The 6,399-nt window shown below is 37.8% G+C and overlaps 1 pseudogene; it reads right to left on the reverse strand.

Annotated features, from left to right (window-relative positions):
- Positions 1-764: 764 nt before the first annotated feature.
- LOC138362966 (dnaJ homolog subfamily C member 17 pseudogene) lies at positions 765-1,514 on the reverse strand (annotated as a pseudogene).
- Positions 1,515-6,399: the final 4,885 nt, after the last annotated feature.

The following is a 6,399-nucleotide window of genomic DNA, read 5'->3' on the forward strand; positions in this document are numbered from 1 at the left end:
TTTTGTGCAGACTAGGAGTAATCAAATCTTTTCAAGAAATCCATACCGATTAAAATGTCTCTAGAAAACTTACTTATGTCAAAGTTATCTTGTCCCAAGATGTCTATCTTTTGCCCAGTCAAATTATTTCCACAACTCCTAAGGTAAAATGTCTCAACTTGTTGAAGGCTGAATTTTTCGTGAAATTTCCTTTACTGCCAGTGTTCACAAATGCCGTCCATTTCGCACCTTCCCCCTTCGCTTCAAAAGTAGATCTACTGTTATGGGGGGTCTCATGGCTGCTCTGTGAGGGGTAATTAATAATTAATAATAAAGGGGAATATATTAATCGAACCTACATCCAAGAGTATCCCAGACGTAGGGATCTGAGTGTCTATCACTCTAGCAGTTCCCACCTACCACTCTTGTGGTGTCTACCACCCTTCTCTAAGGAACAGAGAAGTATGCCTCTGCAGACAGAGACATGCAACACACATAATGGGAAAATAAAACTAAGTAAGAAGTATTTGAAGGTCGGTTTCTTGGACAAATCAAGACAACATGAGATATATATTTTTGTACAAATTATAAAAGATTATTTTCATCCAAAGCAATCAAACAACTTGTTTATTATTATAAAATTTGATTGAGAAACATTTAACTGGTTTGGCTCACATTCTCTACTGATTCACGACAACTAGATTCAAAGTTTAAATTGGATTTGTCCTTACACTCATAATTTTTAGGATTTTTTTGAGGATATGAGGCTTTTTGTGAGGTGCCTCTCACATGTGTGTAACTTTTACTGGTTTGCCAGTTTGACCTCTCTCAAACTGCACTGCCATATCCGCTGCATTTTTGGTCTTATATTCTATTAATGCTGTTCCTTTTCTATTTTTCTGCACCATAACCAGAGCATTGATGTCTCCCCACTTATAGAAGAGTTGGTTAATTTCCTGCTGGGAATACCCTGGCCAATCGTCTGTTGACATCCACTTAACTTTAACTTTGTGACCCCGTGTGTCCATAGCTGGAGGTTCACTGCTTTTGGAGACTTTAGATGAACTCCGAAAAAGCTCTGCCCCTACCTCCCTATTTACTCGATCCAGTTCCTCCAAAATAAGTTGCTCGCCCTCCTTGTCCAATCTTTTCAATTCACGTCGAAACTGTTCTTCTTCTGACATATCTTGCTGTTCCCTACTGCGTTGAACACGTCGTTCCCGTTCCTCCAAATCTGACCTTAGTTTCTGTGATCTGGTAACATGTTCACGGGCTCTGGCAGCTGCTGCTTTACGACTCTTGAGGGTCTTGTCATATGCTTTACGTGTTCCTGGATCTAACAAAATCTCAAGAATTTTCTTAAGTTTGTCAAATTCATCAGTAGCGAATGGGTTATCTGGATTCTTATCCGGATGACATTTAAGAGCTCTTTGTCTGTACGATTTCTTAATCTCCTTTTCCTCGGCATCAATAGTTATCCCCAGAATTTGATAGAAGTCCAGTTTCGATAGTTTCGTATTATGTTCCTGCGACATAACGTCCTCAATGCATCACTACCACTTTCACAAGAGCTAATATTTTCGACAGCTGCTTCTTATGTTTTATTACGCGTTTCTGGAGCGAATGATCTCTGTCCTCAGCTTGCTGTCAACAGTCATATGTAAAGACGTCAAATGTTAGTTAATTTATATCCTACGTACATCTCACTGGGAGGAGACATGTAGCATCTCTCTCAATGTAAAAACATAGTCCTGGAACCTCTGTTAATCATAATATATATAAATTATTTAGATTCAGGTTTGAACATAGGATCATAAGAATAAAGCTCTGGTTAGCCCCATTTAGATTATGCAGTTCAGTTTTGGTCGCCGTACTATAGAATGGATATAATTTCACTTGAACGTGTCCAACGTAGGATGACTAACTTAATTAAGAACATAAGAACAAAGGTAACTGCAGAAGGCCTATTGGCCCATACGAGGCAGCTCCTATTCTATAACCACCTAATCCCACTCATATACTTGTCCAACCCGCGCTTGAAACAATCGAGGGACACCACCTCCACCACGTTACGCGACAATTGGTTCCACGAATCAACAACCCTGTTTGTTGTATTTACCCAAGTCTTTCCTAAATCTAAACTTATCCAATTTATACCCATTGTTTCGTGTTCTGTCTTGTGTTGATATTTTTAATACCCTATTAATATCCCCCCTGTTATGTCCATTCATCCACTTGTAAACCTCTATCATGTCACCCCTAACTCTTCGCCTTTCCAGTGAATGCAACTTAAGCTTTGTTAATCTTTCTTCATATGAAAGATTTCTAATTTGGGGAATTAACTTAGTCATCCTACGTTGGACACGTTCAAGTGAATTTATATCCATTCTATAATACGGCGACCAAAACTGAACTGCATAATATAAATGGATAAATGGGGCCTAACCAGTGCAAGATATAGCTTAAGAACCACACCAGGTGTCTTGTTACTAACGCTTCGATTAATAAATCCCAGTGTCCTATTCGCCTTATTACGAACATTTATGCATTGATCCTTTTGTTTTAAATTCTTACTAATCATAACTCCCAGATCCCTTTCGCAATTCGACTTCGCAATCTCAACACCATCTAGCTCGTATCTTGTAACTCTATCATCATTACCTAGCCTCAGAACTTTACATTTATCAGCATTAAACTGCATTTGCCAATCATTTGACCATTTCAAAACCCTATCTAGATCAACTTGAAGTGATAGTGAGTCCTCCTCCGAATTAATTTCCCTACCGATTTTCGTATCATCGGCAAATTTGTAAATGTTGCTACTCAAACCTGAATTTAAATCATTTATATATATTATAAACAACAGAGGTCCCAGGACAGAGCCCTGAGGTACTCCACTAACAACATTATCCCACTCTGACTTAACCCCATTTATACTAACTCTGTTTCCTTTGGAATAGCCATGCCCTAATCCAAGTTAATATAGCACCCCCCAGTACCATGAGCTTCTATTTTTTTAATTAGTCTTTCATGTGGCACTGTATCAAAAGCTTTGCTAAAGTCAAGGTACACAACATCACAATCCTTACCACTATCAACTGCCTCAACTATGCTGGAATAAAAAGTTAGCAAATTTGTTAAACATGAACGGCCATTTGTAAAACCATGTTGCGACTCATTTATTAATTTGTTTTTCAAGATGGAGACGAATTGTATTTGCAATTATTGATTCAAGTAACTTTCCCACAATAGACGTTAGGCTAATAGGCCGATAGTTTGACGCAAGTGATCTATCTCCTTTCTTAAAAATTGGTACCACATTAGCTACCTTCCATGACTCTGGCACTCTGCCTGACTCTATTGATTTATTAAATATGGTAGACAGTGGGTCGGAAAGCTCCTCTTTGCATTCTTTAAGCACCCTGGCAAACACTTCATCCGGCCCTGGGGATTTGTTTGGTTTTAGTTTTTCTAATTGTTTAATTACATCCTCCCTGGTAACTACTAAACTAGTCAACCTGTCCTCATCCACACCCACATAGACTTGTTCGGCTGAAGGCATATTGTTAAGTTCTTCTTTAGTAAATACAGATATAAAATATTTGTTAAAAATACTACTCATCTCCTTGTCATTATCCGTTATTTGACCTGTCTCAGATTTTAATGGACCTATCCTTTCCGTAGTCTTAGTTCGATATAACTGAAAAAAACCCTTTAGGATTTGACTTTGCTTGCTCTGCTATGCGAACTTCATAGTTTCTTTTTGCTTTCCTAATCTCTTTTTTAACATTTCTAACCAGTTGTATTAATTCCTGTTCTAACCTTACTTCCCCATTCTTAATCCTTTTGTACCAATTTCTCTTTTTACCTATAAGGTTCTTTAAATTATGTTATCCACTTTGGGTCATTAGTATTCGATCTATTCAATTTGTATGGTATATTACGTTCCTGTGCTTTGTTTAGAATATTCTTAAATAAGTTATATATTAAATCCACATCGAAATCCCCTTTTACGTCACCTGTCGCTGGGTTCATGTCTCGCTCCAAGACCGGCCCACACTCCATACCCAAGAGTTTCCTATCTATTTGACCCAAAAATATTCTTAGGCTATTAAAATCAGCTTTTCGTAAATCTGATTTTCGAAATTTTCGATTGAAAAGATTTCTAATTCCCCAAATTAGAAATCTTTCATATGAAGAAAGATTAACAAAGCTTAAATTGCATTCACTGGAAAGGCGAAGAGTTAGGGGTGACATGATAGTGGTTTACAAGTGGATGAATGGACATAACAAAGGAGATATTAATAGGGTATTAAAAGTATCAACACAAGACAGAACACGAAACAATTGGTATAAATTGGATAAGTTTAGATTTAGGAAAGACTTGGGTAAATACTGGTTCAGTAACAGGGTTGTTGATTTGTGGAACCAATTACCGCGTAACGTGCTGGAGGTGGGGGTCCCTCGATTGTTTCAAGCGCGGGTTGGACAAGTATATGAGTGAGATTGGGTGGTTATAAATAGGAGCTGCCTCGTATGAGCCAATAGGCCTTCTGCAGTTGCCTTTGTTCTTATGTTCTTATGAACGGCCATTTATAAAACCATGTTGCGACTGGTTAGCTTTCCAAAACTCTGGCACTCTGCCTGACTCTATTGATTTATTAAATATGGTTGACATTGGGTCACACAGCTCCTCTTTGCATTCTCTAAGCACCCTGGCAAACACTTCATCCGGCCCTGGGGATTTGTTTGGTTTGAGTTTTACTATTTGTTTAAGAATCAAAGAAAACTGGGAATGCTTCTATGGAAGAAATGAAATGTATGCTCGTGATGGGGTGCATCTATCGGGGGCTGGGGTTGTTGCTGTTGCGAACTCGTTGGAACCAGTGGTTAGAGGTGTTTGTTTGGGTTTAAACTGTTAGTAGATAGTGGTATGGGAATTGATTTGGAGGAAGGAGGTAATAAAAGTATGTGTTCGTGGGAGAAAAGAATTGGCAAAATGATCAGGGAAAGAAAAGGGCCTCAAAAAAACAATTCACTTAGGATATATTACACTAACAGTAGAAGTCTAAGAAATAAAATTAATGAATTAAATGCTCTTGTCTGCACAGAAAAATAGATATTATTGCACTTACCGAAACGTGGATGAACGTAGAAAATAGAGAACTATTAGCTGAATATCAAATAAATGGATTTAAACTATTTCACACAGATAGATATATTAGACGAGGAGGGGGAGTAGCCATATATGTTAGGGACAATTTGAAATGTAGTCTCAAAGAGGGAATCAAAACTGAGCCCCACACAGAAACTATTTGGATAGAATTAAACGAAAAAGCAAATAATATTATAATAGGAGTTATATATAGGCCACCAAATTTAGACAGAATGGAAGCAAAGCATCTATGGAATGAAATATCTAGATCTAACAGTATTTATGTCATGGGTGACTTTAATTTTAGTGGAATAAACTGGGTGAACAAAACTGGGAATAGTGAAGCAGAAGATTTTCTAGAATTAATTGACGATTGCTTTCTTACGCAACACATTAAGGAACCAACGCGGGAAAATAATATTTTAGATTTAGTGTTAACTAACAGGGGAAACACAAATTAATGACATCGAAATAGGGAGTGAGCTAGGGAACAGTGATCACAAAGTAATCAGATTTAGCATAGAATGGAATAGACCTGTAGGAGAAAATTCTGTTAAAGTGCCAGATTTTCGAAAAGTTGATTTTAATAGCCTAAGAAATTTTTTGGGTCAAATAGATTGGAAACTCTTGGGTATGGGGTGTGGGCCGGTCTTAGAGCGAGACATGAACCCAGCGATAGTTGACGTAAAAGGGGATTTCGATGTGGATTTAATAAGAACATAAGAACAAAGGCAACTGCAGAAGGCCTATTGGCCCATACGAGGCAGCTCCTATTTATAACCACCCAATCCCACTCATATACATGTCCATCCCATGCTTGAAACAATCGTGGGACCCCACCTCCACAATGTTATGCGGCAATTGGTTCCACAAATCAACAACCCTGTTACTGAACCAGTATTTACCCAAGTCTTTCCTAAATCTAAACTTATCCAATTTATACCCATTGTTTCGTGTTCTGTCTTGTGTTGATACTTTTAATACCCTATTAATATCCCCTTTGTTATGTCCATTCATCCACTTGTAAACCTCTATCATGTCACCCCTAACTCTTCGCCTTTCCAGTGAATGCAACTAAAGCTTTGTTAATCTTTCTTCATATGAAAGATTTCTAATTTGGGGAATTAACTTAGTCATCCTACGCTGGACACGTTCAAGTGAATTTATATCCATTCTATAATATGGCGACCAAAACTGAACTGCAAAATCTAAATGGGGCCTAACTAGAGCAAGATATAGCTTGAGAACCACACCAGGTGTCTTGT

This window comes from Procambarus clarkii, chromosome 9 (assembly GCF_040958095.1).
Source record: "Procambarus clarkii isolate CNS0578487 chromosome 9, FALCON_Pclarkii_2.0, whole genome shotgun sequence".
Classification (NCBI taxonomy): domain Eukaryota; kingdom Metazoa; phylum Arthropoda; class Malacostraca; order Decapoda; family Cambaridae; genus Procambarus; species Procambarus clarkii.